Source organism: Idiotropiscis lumnitzeri, chromosome 5 (assembly GCF_059441095.1).
Source record: "Idiotropiscis lumnitzeri isolate Australia: NSW breed Sydney's pygmy pipehorse chromosome 5, RoL_Ilum_1.0, whole genome shotgun sequence".
NCBI lineage: Eukaryota > Metazoa > Chordata > Actinopteri > Syngnathiformes > Syngnathidae > Idiotropiscis > Idiotropiscis lumnitzeri.
Window position 1 is genome coordinate 2,298,531 of NC_142395.1, and position 15,403 is coordinate 2,313,933.

The window sequence follows — 15,403 nt, forward strand, 5'->3', positions numbered from 1 at the left end:
AACAGTGTCTTTAACCTCATCCCAAATGCACTCAATCTTCCGAGTAAAGAATTGCATGTAATCGTGAGCTGAATACGAAGAGCTATCCGAGGTTGGCTGCTGTTGTGTTAGCATTGCTACGGTATCAAATAGATACTTAGGGTTGTTTTTATGTAAGACAATTCATCTAGAGAAATAATTAGTTTTTGCTTAATCGAGTACTTCCTTTTATATTAGTAAAATATGGCACCATGCCTGATGGAAAACCTAAAGTTTTGTCGCACGCCATTTGCGCTCAAGCTTCCTATATGATCGTTTAAGTATGCGCATTTTTCAGTAAACCACGGAGTAAGCCTCTCTGGATGAGTTTTAGTTTTTAAAGGTGCTACGGAGTCAAGCGCATTTAACAGAGCGACATTAAAGTTGTTTGTGAGATCATCAATCGTACCAATATAATTAGGAAACGAAGCGGTTGCTAATGGGAGTAGCTCAGAGAGCACGGTGGTGGTTGAGGAGCTGATATTGCGGCTGCTATAGCTTTGATTGTGGTCAGAACGATGGCAATGAGCCAAGACTTCAAAGTTAACAAAGTAATGGTCAGCTATAGCAGTAGTATATGGTAATACGATTATGTTTGAGGATGCTAAGCCTCGGGTTAATACCAAATCTAACGTATTCCCATTTGTATGCGTCGCTTCATCTATTATTTGCGTGAAACCAAAAGCATTAATTATTGTCTGAAACGCCACGGTAAGTGGTTCTGTCCGGAGATTCATATGAATGTTGAAGTCGCCCATGATAAGTATATTATCTGCATGAGTTACCAAATCAGCCACAAATTCAGAAAATTCATCTAAAAAGCCAGAGTACGAGCCAGGGGGACGGTCAAGAACTGCAAGATAAAACGGCAGTTGGGCTGTGGATTGCATAATGAGAACTTCGGTTTTAAAGGAATTGCTACAACGAAGACTAAGTTTTAGATTAGATTCGGAAATGAGGGCTACACCCCCGCCTTTCTTATGAGGGCGTGCAACATGTGAGCTCACGAAGTTTGCAGGCGAGGCCTCATTTAGCGGTAAAAACTGATTTGGTTTTAACCAGGTCTCGCAAAGACCAATCATGTTAAGATTATGGTCTCTAATAAGGTCATTAACTAACAGGGCTTTCAATGAGAGTGATCTAATATTTAAAAAAACGAGTTTCAATGAAATAGATTTATCAAAATTATTCAGCGCGACAGGACTCCTGGTCATAATATTAATAAGGTTGCGTTGCCTAGGTCCCGTATTGTACCTCGAGAAACTATAAACGCGGCGAGAAATTCCCACGGTAGGAATCCGATATGTATTTTTCAGCTTTCGAGTGCTACTATTTTGAGAGAATGCCTCGTCGTCTATAAGACCGACCGAGGAGGAATGCTTAAACCCATTATGTATTGCCACCTCAGTAGAAATTGTATCAGTATGTGATGCAACATTGTATGGTGTGTAGCGCTCTAATCTAGAAGGAAAGCTATGTGTGTTGTTTAAGTCTAGCATAGCGTTAGTTAGCTCTAGCCTTACAGACTCCATACCCTTCCTTACAGGCTCACTATTCGCCTGCAACCCGACCTGCTCTGAAATGAACTGTCATAGAAGGCTCAAACAATAATCTATGTTTCTGGAAAGAGTGATGGCGCCTTCCCAGTTAGGGTGAAGGCCGTCCATCTTCAGCAGGTCAGGTCGGCCCCAAAAAGAAGGGCAATTATCTACAAACTGCAGTCCCTGCTCACTACAAAAGCTAGCCAGCCACCGATTAAGCGAGGCAAGGGGCCAAAAAAAAATATTCAGAAATAACTTAGTTATCAACTTAGTTATTTTGCCGACTCATCTTTCTGGCGAGATCACCAGTCCTTGCTATGTTTTTCTTTGTGATTTCTGATTGCCTCATGCTAGCATCGCTTGCACTACGCTGGTGTCTAGGTCTCTTGCGCGCCAGCTCCATAAGATTAGCTTCAATGTTGGGTGCTCTGCCCCCAGGAATACACATTACTGTGGTCTTGTGCAGTGGAATTAAAATAACTGCACAATGCAGTAAATGACCAAAAGATGGCTCTACTTTTGAGGTGGGATAACTTTGTCATTCCTGAATATTTTTTTACATCCAACCACTCAAAATGTTCAGGGGGATCAGACCTATCCACACATAAATACTTTTTTTATTTCTTTTTTTTTTATTCCCTCTACGGACCATAACACCAGTATTATGCTCACGGCAAAACTAACTATGCTCTGTCTGTACATATAAAACAAATTAAAATGTAAATGTATCATAATTAGATAATTGAATAAGTCAATAAATCATGACAAGAGTTTTTGGGGACTGTCCCGTTTTTTGACAATGGCAGTTTTAGTAAAAATACCCCTAAACGCAGTAAATTACCATGAAATGGCTCTATCTTTGAGGTGTGATAACTAAGTTATTTCAGAATATTTTTTTTTTACTTCCAACCACTCAAAATGTTCAGGGTGATCAAACCAATCCAAGTGTATATTAGTATATATATATATATATATATATATACAGTGAACCCCCGGTTATCGCGGTTAATGGGGACCGAGACCACCCGCGAAAACTGAAAATCCGCGAAGTAGCGTCGCACCTTAAAAAAAAAAAAGAAAGAAAAAAACACCGTATATATATACTTCGCACTTATATATATATATATATATAAATATATATAGGTGCGAAGTAGCGGCACACCTTCAAAAATGCTTAAAAAAAAATTAAAAAAAATAAATATATATATGGGTAGAGAGAGAGAGAGTGAAATTCATGTTATAACAAAAAAAAAAAAAATTATTATTAAAACTTGTGTTTTTATTCCCCAGCCATTATTTTTGTATTTATTCAATTACTTCTTTTTGTATTTATTTAATTACTTCGACTTTTACCTGCTGGTACGCCGTCCGGTGTGCCCTGTGAATGTTGTGATCCTCCAGCAGAGCTGGAGGGTTGAACAGGACTCTCCAAACGCAGACACGGGAAAAAAGGTGGTGATACAAAGATAGTGTAGCGACTTTGTAAATGGTTCAAGGGTTCTGTGTTTTCCTCTTTTCTGTGGAGGCTGTGAAGGCAGCAGGGGAGTGAACGTTATGTTGTTGTCGTTGTGTTGCTCTCTCTCTCTGATCGGCGTGGTTGCGGCCAACAGCAGCCGTTTTTGGCTTAATAATAAAAGCGTTCGCTGATGGACAAATTGGCCTGATTTATTATACAACGTTACAATATTTATTATAATCACAATATAGTCAGTGTAATCAGCGCGTCTCGCAGCAGCTGACGGCATGGCGCGAGACTATCGCTGGAGGAACGCCCACACAGCTGAAAAAACAAAAACACACGCGGCATGACAGGCACGGATCATGACAGTGAAATGAAAGGTGGCATTCTTCATTTATTTATTTATTTATTTATTCATTCATAACTGACAGCCTCGCGCTCCGCCCGTGCCCGGGGAAGGTGCTCCTCTTCAGCTTACTGTGACGCGAGCATGCCCTCCTCCTCGGCAGCTCCCATTCGGTTAAACTTAGGGGCCGTTTGGCACCGCCCGTGCCCGGGGAAGGTGCTCATCTACGGTTTAACTGCCACGCACGCCGGCCGGAGCTCTGATACGGTCCGAACCGCGCGAAACGTCGCCACCAATCGTGTCCGGGGGAACCTGCTCTTCTTCGTCCACTCTCTTCTTCGTCCACTCTCCTCTTCGGCGCACGCCGGCCGTCTAACCGCTTCAGCGCCCCCTTGTGCCGCTCGGCAAAACTACAATGCCCCCGAATATTTTTTAGACCCGCGAAGCACTGAACCCGCGAAAGGTGAACCGCGAAGTAGCGGGGTTTCACTGTATATATATATATATATATATATATATATATATATATATATATATATATATGTATATATATATATATATATATATATATATATATATATATATATGCCCACTACGGACCAGAATAACAATGTTATGCTAATAGAAAAACTAACTATGCTGTATTTATCCATACATATAGAAATTAAAATTAGAATATTTCACATGACATAATAAGACGATTGAATTAGGCAATAAGTCAAACAAAAGAATTGTTTTGAACTTTCCCCTTTTTGACAATGGCAGTTTTAGCGGAAATACCCCTAAACGCAGTAAATGACCATAAAATGGCTCAGCCTTTGAGGTGTGATAACTAAGTCATTTCTGACTAAGTCATTTTTTACGTGCAACCACTCAAAATGTTCAGGGTGATCAAACCAATCCATAGATAAATATATATTAGTATTTTTTTATTTTTATGCCCGCTACGGACCATAACAGCAGTGTTACGCTAATAGAAAAACTAAATATGTTGTTTATGTATATAAAAAAAAATTCTAATTGGAATATTTCATATGACTTAATTAGAGCATTGAATAAGTCAATAAATCAAAACAAAAGATTTTTTTTGGACCGTCAACCTTTTTTGAAAATGGCTGTTTTAGTGGAAATACCCCTAAACGCAGTAAATGGCCATAAAATGGCTCAGCCTTTGAGGTGTGATTAAGACTTTTCTGAATATTCTTTCACGTGCAACCACTCAAAATGTTCAGGGTGATCGAACCAATCCATAAATAAATATATATTAATATAAATATTTGTTATTCCCTCTACACACCATAACAGCAGTGTTATGCTAATAGAAAAACTAACTATGCTATGTATATATAAATATATACATATTTATAAATCAAATTGGAACATTTCATTTGACATAATTAGAGCATTGAATCAGACAATAACAAGCTGCTCATCAATACAAATATCACTACCAAGGTTGAACATTTTTTGCGGAAGTATGCTCCATTGCGTGAATGTGAAAGGTACTTTGGGAGTCCGCTTTGTATTATGCGGCCATGCAAAGCAACGCAATGCATGCGCACGTAGCACGTGCAACGCGCGTGCAACGCGCGTGCCCGTGGCACGTGCAGCGTGGGTGTGCACATATTTCTATTTACATGTGTAAATATATATTTACACACACATGGCTGTACACACCTAGTCAACTCTACACGCAAACACTTGGAAAGCACTCGTATTTTGCATTATCATAATTGTTGCGTGCCACGCGCGCTCACATGCGCGCACGCACAACTACACACGCTCACACTCGTTCACACATTTCTCCTCTGACAATTACAACAGTTTTTTATGGAATAAATTTGTACAACGGCGCGCCATAGCGGTTCATTGCTTTGCAAGTCCACATTGTATTATGCAGCCATGCAAAGCAACGCAACGCATGCGCACGTAGAACGGCAACGCGCATGCACGTAGTACGTGCAGCGTGCGCGTGCACATATTTCTATGTATGTGTATAAATATATATATATATTAACACACACATGCCCTTACATACATAGTCAACTCTAAACGCAAACACTTGGAAAGCACTCGTATTTTGCGTTATCAGAATTGTTGCGTGCCATGCGCGCTCACGTGCGTGCACGCACTTACACACGTTCACACACTTCTCTGACAATCACATCATTGCTTTGCAAGTCCGCATTGTATTATGCGGCCATGCAAAGCAACGCAACGCATGCGCACGTGTGCACATATTTCTATTTACGTGTATAAATATAAATATATATATATATATATATATATATATATATATACATATATATATATATATATATATATATATAAATATACACACACACACACACACGCCCACACCTGCCCGTACACACATAGTCAGCTCTATACGCAAGCACTTGGAAAGCACTCGTATTTTGCGTTATCAGAATTGTTGTGTGCCACGCTCGCCACGTGCGCGCACGCACAACTACACACACTCACACACATTCACACACTTCTCTTCTGACAAGCAGTTTTTCATGGAATAAAATTGTACGACGGCGCGCCATAGCGAATCATTGTTCTGCAAGGAAAAATCATTAATTAGTATTGGCGTCACCTGGTGTTTTAGGGGGGTAAAAGCTCTAAATCCCCAAATTATTTTTTTTACCCATTATTCAGTCCCTGTCAGGTTTAAAATGCCCTGACGCCTTTTTTAGACTGAAATAACTTACTAAATATGACTGAAAGCCAAAACAAACCAGGCTAAGCTTTGTTTTTCACCATTCGCAAATGGGGAGAGAGAGCCAGGAGGCAAAATAGGCGTCTTGCCAGTTCAATCCCGCACACCCTCTGACTCTCACCCTCCGCTCTGCCTTTTTATTGAGGCAAACTCATACCTTAGCAGATAATGGGGGTCTGTCTCCAGGGAGACAGGAAAAAAATGAATAACTAATCACCAGGAGACAGAAAAGCATCAATAACTAATCACGAGGAGACAGAAAACATCAATAACTAATCATCAGAGACTCCAGCAGGCAGAAAATCATAACTCACGGTGTAAAGGTCAGTTTAACTGCACACATCTTCAGGATGGGGTGTCTGTGTGTGTGTGTGTTAAAACAACAACGTAAGTGTCTATGTGTGTGTGTTAGACATTAATGTCATGATCCGCGTCGGGCATGACAGGGTTTTTGTTATTGTTTTCTTGTGCATGCGGTTTTTGTTATTGTTTTTGTTGTTATTTTCTTCCCTCCTTCCTGCCATGTGCCTTTCCTGTTTGTTTTGATCAGCTGAGCAGGGGCGTTTCCCCTCAGCACCTCGCCCTCACCAGCCATGCACCTGCTCCTCATTAACAAACACACACCTGATCCCCATCTGCTCCCCTGATTACCGGACTACTTATGCCTTCCATGCCATCAACCCAGTGTCGGGTCATTATCCCGTGTAGCTCCCTGTTGCCCCATGATGGACTATCTTGACTCTCGCCTTTGATCTCGTTCATGTACTAGTTCTCGCTTTTCGCCCTCGCTCTCGTTCCTCTGTTTTCTGTCCCAGTTTTTGTTATCGCCCTCGCTCAAGTTTAGTCTCGTTTAAGTTGTTTTTGATTTGTGCTCCCTGCCCCGTTGGTTTGTCCGTGCACCTATGTTTGCCCTTCGGTTCTTGTTTAATTAAAATCCCTTGAAGTTACCCTTATCCCTGCCTCCTCGCCTTTTGGGTCCACCCCCTCCTCGCCGTACGGCGATTGCAACACCTCCTCTTCCTCGCCGTACAGCGAGCCCTGACAATTAATGAGTGTATAAAAACATGATTATAAATACACAAACTGATTCCCCTGTCCCCTGTCAAGGGATCTGTACAATAATCATGGGAAATTCATAAAAAAACATCAGGTTTGCAATCTATTAAAATTTGTTATCATGGGAGTCAATGGGACATAATATGGACATCGCATGCCCTGGGTCTGTTTATTTTTATAAAATACTCTATTTCCCAACTGAAATGCTTTAAAATTCCGACTTTTTGACGTTTTAAACTTTAACCCCTTATTTACATCTATGTGATATTTCAGCTCCATAGGGTTTTTTTTTTCAATGTTTTCTCAAACATGCACAAGGGTTAATGTTGCGGGTAATGGAGTCACCTATAACTAAAATGCGGGAGCCAGAAGACCGAGGTGGAATGGAACAACTATGTGTCTTAACAGGCTCACCGCGATTAGCAAGCCGTTTACGGCCGATGCTTGCCGGCAGGTTGTAGCCTGTGCTCACAGTCGTGTCCGCCACATTTACGCTTATCAGAATCACGCTGTTCTGCAAGGTAAAGGTGGTCGTGTGTGTGTGTGAGAGTTTAGAATGGAGATGGCTCTTGGAAAGAAACTGTTTCTCAGTCTATTAGTTCTTGATTTGATGCACCTGTAGCGCCTGCCAGAGGGCATCAGGTTGAACAGGTGTGAGTTTGGGTGGGTATTGTCTTTGACGATATTGAGAGCCCTGCTGAGGCACCGGGCGGTGTAGATGTCCGACAGTGAGGGGAGAGGGCAGCCAATAATCCTTTGCGCTGTTTTGACCGTCCTCTGGAGCCTCACTCTGTCCGCCTCAGTGCAGCCGCTGTACCAGGTGGAGACACAGTACGTCAGCAGGCTCTCGATGGACGCGTGTGGACCCTCTCCACACACACGCCTTCGATGCAGAGGGGGGGCGGCACCGTCTTGTTCCTCCTGAAGTCGATGACAATCTCCTTTGTTTTTGCAATGTTGAGTTGCAGTCTGTTGTCCTCACACCAAGCCGTCAGTCTCTGGACCTCCTCTCTGTAGGCTGTCTCGTCACCTTCCGAGATCAGACCGACCACTGTCGTATCGGCAGCAAACTTGACGATGGTGTTGTTACTGTGGGCCGGGCTGCAGTCGTAGGTGTAGAGGGTGTATAGGAGAGGGCTCAGCATGCATCCTTGAGGGGAACCTCAGTGTAGGGGCCGAGCAACACAGTCTGCGGTCTGTTGGTCAGAAATTCCTTGATCCAGATGCGTGTGAGGGCAGGGAGGCCGAGAATGTCCAGTTTGGCGACGAGGATGTTATTCTGCTCTAGCTGGCGGACACGTCCCTCTAGCAGGGAACGTCTTTCCATGAAAAGGATGCAAGTGTTGCATGTGGTGGTGCACAAACCATAGTTGTGTTTACTCACCCGGTGGATGAAGGCGGACCAGATGAGCAGCCGAGGACAGGTGCGCGCCAAAGGTGGAAAAAAGGGCCGCTGTCCACGATGTCATAGTCTCTTATCATTCATGTTATTGCAAGCAAGAAACATCACAGGTTTCGACAACAGACTGCAAAACAAACAAAAAATAAAATAAAAACACTGGCCAAAGGACACCACTCACATCTCTCTAAACAGCCATGTGATTGGCTGAGGCTGACTTGCTCCAACTAGCCATTGCTGTAATCTCTTTGTGTTCATTTTATTTCTTTGTTTCATTGTTTGCTTGTAAGCTGTTCAGAGATATTTTTGGTTTTTATTTGAAACCGTGACTCTAAGGTGTGTGGTGACCAGTGACATCCCTCCCCTGACGTTGTCGATTAGATGTGTTGCCATAACATCTCTCATTGGTCTCAGGTGCTGCTACTGGCAGAGAGCTCTTATTCGCATGGGTGCTGGCATGCGCGAGTTAGCATGCGCAAGCTAGCATTCGCGAGCTAGCATGCGCAAATTAGCATGTGCCTTGTAGTGTGGCGCGCCCAGTATTAAATACAGAAATAGCACCCTCAACTGATGCTGCGCCCTTTGATACAGCGCGTCTTTTGGCCATAAAAATACGGTACTCGGATGGCAAGTTGTCATTTCTTGCAACTTGGAGGAGCTCCTGTACCTCAGGCTTTTCCAGGTTCTTGATGTTGTAGCTTGGGCGGTGTTGCTTTTTCATCCCTCTTCTTTTGGCCATCAGACTGATGGACATGGTTGATCGGATGAAACGATGGTCTGTCCAGCAACCATTTGTACAGGTCATTGCCCTTGTTAGATGTACATCACACCTGTCACTGGTTCTGACAATGACAAAATCAATCAGATGTGAATGTCTGGAGCGAGGATGCATCCAAGAAGTCTTCAGTTTGTTTTTATGTCTGAAGAGGGTTTTGGTGATGGTGAGATCATGTTCTACACATTTGGTTAAGAAGAGGACCCCATTGGAGTTGACGTTCCCTACTCCCTCTATCCCAATGGTGCCACTCCACGTACTGTGATCACGACCAACTCGGGCATTGAAGTCCCCTAGAAGAATGATTATATTTTGTGGACATGCCTGGTTGCCCAACATCATGATGAGAAGAGGCACCTGCTGGATGAGCAGGAGAAGGGAAATTGGCAGCAACTGAAGGCAAAGAAGAAGGATGCAAGGAATTTGGGTGAGGTGCTGAAAAAGGAATGACGGCACCTGGCTGAGGCACGGAAAACGGAAGTGTGCCGCTTGACTGTGGCACGGAGCAAGAAAAGGTTGCACCTCTCAGTGGGATTGCAGAGGGAGGGTTTCTAGCTACATGTTTAGCAGAACATGAAAAGGTCCTTGCCATTGAAGAGGCAGGAATTGGAACTGGCAACATAAGGACGTAGCGCCTCCACTGTTGGCGCAGGTGCAAGAAAAGCGGATGAGTTCAACTGTCTTGGAGTGTTCAACTGACACATGTCCCGGATGGGAACCTCCAAAGAAGTGGCTATGCAGGTGTTAGTTGGACACCTGGTGTTAAACAGAGGAACATGCGCCAAGTCAAGTTCAGCCTGGGATGAGTCATCTTCCTATCCGTGACTGAACGAATATGGCTGCACACAACGTAATTTTCCTTCCATTGCCATCAATTGCAATTTCAAACGAGATGTCTGTTTTTTTTCTTCGGCGTGTTTATTTTTTTAGGATTGCTAACTTTTGAGTTAGGTCATCAATTTCATTCTTTGCAGCACCTAGCAAATATTGGTGAAGTTCATGGTCAGCTTTAAGGTCAAGCCACTGGTCTTCAGTGTGATGATCTGATATTCTGAAATGTATTCTTTTAGCTGGAAAATTTCAACCGCAGCAAAATTTCTTCTGCTCAAGGTAAGTCTTTGTATACACGGTGAGGTCCTGTGTCAATTTAGCAACTTCGTTTTCAAAGTCGACACGGTCAGATGATGGCAATGAGGAAGGTTTGTTGAACTTAAACTCAGATTGGTGTAGACAAAGATAAATATATAGATATAAATGGCCTCAGGGTGAACATATGCTGGACGATTTCAAACAGCTAATTTGCGCAGAATTTGAGGAGCTGGGAGCTAATGCCATCTGGAGCAGCTGCCTTTCTCGCCTTCATCTTCCTCAGCTGGTTCTTTACCTGCGATGTTGCGAGGAACAAGGTTGAGCAGGAGGGAGTGGTGACTTTCTGATGTGGCTGGGAGCCGAAGACTGTGGGAAGAGAGGGGGATGTCGTTCCCAGCAGAAGGGAATGGTGGGGGTTACAGCAGGAGAGACTGAGCGGGGGCAGGGATCTGATCGAACCTATTGGAACAAAAGGTTAAACTCCCAGTGCAGGTTCCTTCCGTCTGGGTCTTCGGTTGTCCGTGGCCTGAGATGGTCTTCAGGCCCCTCCAGACACCCCTGGCATTATTCTGCTACAGCTGTTCCTGCATCCTCTTCTTGTAGGACGTTTTCCGATCTCTGGTGCTCCTTCTCAGCTGACTATCTTCAGCTCCTCAGACAAAAAAGCCCACTTTTTCTCCTTCAGGAGAACTTTAATGACTGGTGTGATCCAGGTTTTGTTGTTGGATAAACACCTTACTGTCCTGGTGGATATGGTGTTCTCCATGCATAGATTAATATAGTCTGTAACAGTGTGTGTTAGACTATTAATGTCCTCCACGTGGGCTTCCATGAATACTTCCCACACAGTTGTGCTGAAACAGTCCTTTAAGGCCTCGTGGGCCTCTCCAGACCATTTCTGAACTGTGTGTTTCACCACTGGCTGCCTGCGGAGCAGCCTCCAGGTTGACATCTGCTTTGCCCAATGGTGAGAGGGACAGTGATGTGTATGCCTCCTTGGTGTTGGCATCCAGTATGTTATTGTCTCTAGTGTGGCAGGGTACATACTGTGTGAATGAGGGGAGAGGAGTGGGTTAGCTTGTCGCTAAGATGTGCATGTATCTGTTGTTCAACTGTCAAGACTGGTCGAGATCTTGATCGCTTGACTTAAACTGCGCTACAACGCTTAAAACAATAAGGATCAGAATTTGTTCGATGTTCTTATCTGCCACGGTTTCATTTTGAGCATTATCGAGAATTTCGGCTAAATTAGTAATCCAAAATCTCAGGGCTAGCATCCATTATGGTGTCAGCATAGTTTAGAATGAGACCTTTGGTCAGGTTCACAAGTGCATTCTCTTACCTTAATATACTTGGAGGCCGGGCTAGTTGTTAACCATCAAGACAATGCTTGGGAGTTGGCTTGATGCTCTATCAATTGATTCTAAAGATTTTTATTTTAAATCAGAACCTTACTGTATCAATGTATTGAGGAAGGAAGATGACAGCACAATAGCCAGAAAGGAGGAATGTTTGCACAAAAATTAAGTCATAATTTAAGATTGAATATATGGCTCCCACGCACTTGCACACTTTTATTGACAATTTTAACCTATTTTGGAATCGTCGTTCTTTTTACCAGCCACACGATTTGCATCCAAGCTTTTTGGGTAGCTCAATTCTATCAGATAATATTCATTACACCATAATCACTTCCACTCCCAGCTGACTCCTATTTACAAATCACTCAGCCCGTGTTCGCGCTCCTACTTCTGTCACTAATCATCACTGCAATAACAATCTCACTTACACCCACCTACAGGCCAATATCAGCTTATCTCACGAGCTCTCCCTTCACACCCCAGTTATCTTTACGACCCCCACAGGACAGCTTCTCAATTCAAACCATCACACGGACATGTTTCCCTCTCAGACACAAAGGAAGTGGTTTTGCAGTGACAATCTTGTGGATGTTAATACTTCCCGTCCGTGTGACCATGAGCGCACATCCAGCACATTAACCTGGCTGTTCTGAAGGTGGCTCCCTTTTAAACAAAACTTTTATGATAAATGACCTGATTTTTGACAACAACCAAGAAAGTTGAGAGACATGGCTCCGTACAGATGCTCCAGTTGCTCTCACCGAGGCTTGCTCATCAAATCTTAACGTTTTATTTTGGACCAGGGATTGTATAAGAGGAGGCGGGACTGCATCAATTTTACAAGCACTCTCATTTCAAAGGAAATTATTTTTAAGTTATTTATCTTTCAAACACCATTCAGTTGATTTTAGCAGTCGTTCTGTGCATCACGCTTTACTGAACTCCTCATTACTTCTTTTATTAGAGTTTTCAGAGTTCTTATCGATTTTACATTCCACTTATAATTTTAACAACTGCAGAGTTTAATGTGCTTTTTGATGACATTTATGACTCACTGTTCAGAGAATTTTTTAACCTTTAAACTGATTTTAAACAGCATGCCTCACAGCCGACTCATACCAGAGGACAAACTTGGTGTGTCCCCTGTTGTTGACCTGGCTGTGTCAGAACACTACTGTGTATATTTTAACATCGCCAGTTTTAATCAACAAGCAGTGAGTAAATGCTACTTCACCTTTGAGGTGGCTGCAAATTTTATAGGATTTTAAAGAGCACTCCTGTTGATATTTCACTTGTACCCTGTGATTTTATTGTTGATAATTTAAACAGGATTTTAAAATCAACATTAGATTCAGTTGCTCCACTTTTAACTAAAACTGTAAAAATCAAGACTATACCCGTGGAGAAATTATTTAAGAAATCCAAAAGAAAAGGCAGGAGTGCACAATTGAGGTGGAGTAAAATCAAACTTACAGTTCATTATGAAATATTTCGTGAACAACTCAAATCCTACAATAAAACAGTCAAACGGGCAAGAACTACTTTTCAAATTTCATCACAGTCAATAAAAAACAACCCCAGATATCCTTTCTCCCCTCTATGACCTTTTCACCAGCTCTGATATTAAAAAGTCCTCACAGACATCAACGGATGCTCTCAGTGAGGACTTCGCAGACCACTTTAGAAGTAAAATCGATGACACAAGATCTAGTCTTTTAGCTCGCCAAAATGTACGTTTTATTAAACCTGGACAATCATTTTTACCTGAGAAAACACTTGAGTTTTGCCCTAGTTGATGCTTTGGACACTTTTTGGACGTGTTTTCTCCCAGGTAAATCAAACAACCTGCCTGTTAGATCCAATTCCCACATCACTCTTAAAAACATTGTATGGATTCTTTGAGGAACACATTTTAAATACAGTAAATTGGTCTCTTCAGATGAGTGTTTTCCCCACCACCGTTAAAACGGCGGTGGTGAAGCACCTTCTGAAGAATAATAATTCAGACCACAGTGTTTTGAATCATTACAGACCTGTGTCCAACTTCTTGTTTTTCAGTAAGATTTAAGATTTTTTTTTCCTACAATAAAATTATTTTTTAGATACAAATAATGTTTTACTGAAATATCAATCTGGTTTTATGATGAGCCATAGTACAGAGACAGCTCTTTTAAGAATTTTAAATGATCTGAGGGGCTTTTCAGACGTGAAAAAACTCAGTTTTGGTGCTACTGGATCTAAGCGCTGCTTTTGATACAGTAGATAACTACATTTTATTTAATAGACTTAAAAACCTGGGCATCTCTGGTACTGCTTTTTAATGGTTGTATTCCTATCTCACAGACAGACATTTCTTTGTAAGTATGGATACCTGTTCCTCCAAAACCCATGAAATTAGTGGGGTTCCCCAAGGTTAAATTTTAGGCCCAATACTTTTTAGTCTGTATATTCTTCCCCATTGAGGACGTCATCAGGAGATATTTATATAGTCATGGGTGACACGTAATTTCCTACAGCTCAATCAGGACAAGACAGAGGGTTTAGTTATCGGTCATGAAGGTCAGCAAGAGAAACGTGTATCAAAACTACAAGATTTTAAACCCTCACAATGTGCCAAGAATGCTGGGAGGTCTGGATGGCCTTCTCATGGTGGACCTCATCCTGGAGGCTCCTTAGCCTCTGCACCATGTGTAGGGTCGCCCCCAGTCAATCTAGGCCTGGGGTTTCTGTGATAGCGGAGCTCCCTTGGCTGTGGGCTGTCATTCCTCTCAGCGTGGACAACCTACCTTGGCTACCCTTTCTTCATATGGTTTCTCTGTGCTGTGCAATGTCTTTCTGTTAAGACAGTTTATCAAGTTGCGTGAATGTGTGTGTGTTGTGTGTTAAATGATAATGTAATCATGGCAGTCAATCGAAACAGAACAAAGGGTAGACTGCTAGGAGCCACTTTTGTGATCCCGGCATGGAAGTCCATTGTTTCAGAGGGGTCTCGTTCACACCTTTGTTGCAGCCTCGATCTAATCTTCCTGCATTCCTCTCCTGAGGGTCGTGTCATTAGCATGGTCCAAACTTCGGTTACACTTAAAGGATTTCATACATTTGACTATTAAAGGAATATAAGAGTTTGAGCTTAACATAGTTCATTAGATGTTGCTGCATCCAGTGTATGAAAATGTGATACTGTAAAATGCTGAGAGTGTGTGTGGGGGTGAAACTGTGTGTGTGGGAGCATAAGCAACAGAATGGGGGTTGCGGGGGTTGTGCAAGGATGGAATGTTGCAGGATCACCAGAAGGAGGGGAAAGCCGAGATGAACAAAGCACAAACAGGAGGAGTCGCCACAGGATTCGGCGGGAGAAGAAAGACCAATAAGAGCAAGCTAAAGTTAACTGCAGGATACACATAGCCAATAGAATCATGCCAGGATGCCTTTGTCTCTGTGCCATTTGCATATTGTATAGTATGAATCATTACTGGGCAACTCGGGTAGTACATTCGCTGATGGCAAGAGAGGTGTAGAGTTGTATTGAGAGGGACCCGAGACCCAGGTGCCATGTAGAAAATCTGTGTATTGGGAATAAATCCACTTGTGCGTGAAAATGCCGGCTTCCTGATACCTTTCTATTGCCGAACGA

General features: G+C 42.6%; 1 protein-coding gene across 16 annotated transcripts in view; it reads left to right on the plus strand.

Annotated features, from left to right (window-relative positions):
* The window catches only part of ccdc102a (coiled-coil domain containing 102A), a 232,017-nt gene that overhangs the window by 112,998 nt on the left and 103,616 nt on the right, over nt 1-15,403 (plus strand). The window lies entirely within an intron of this gene.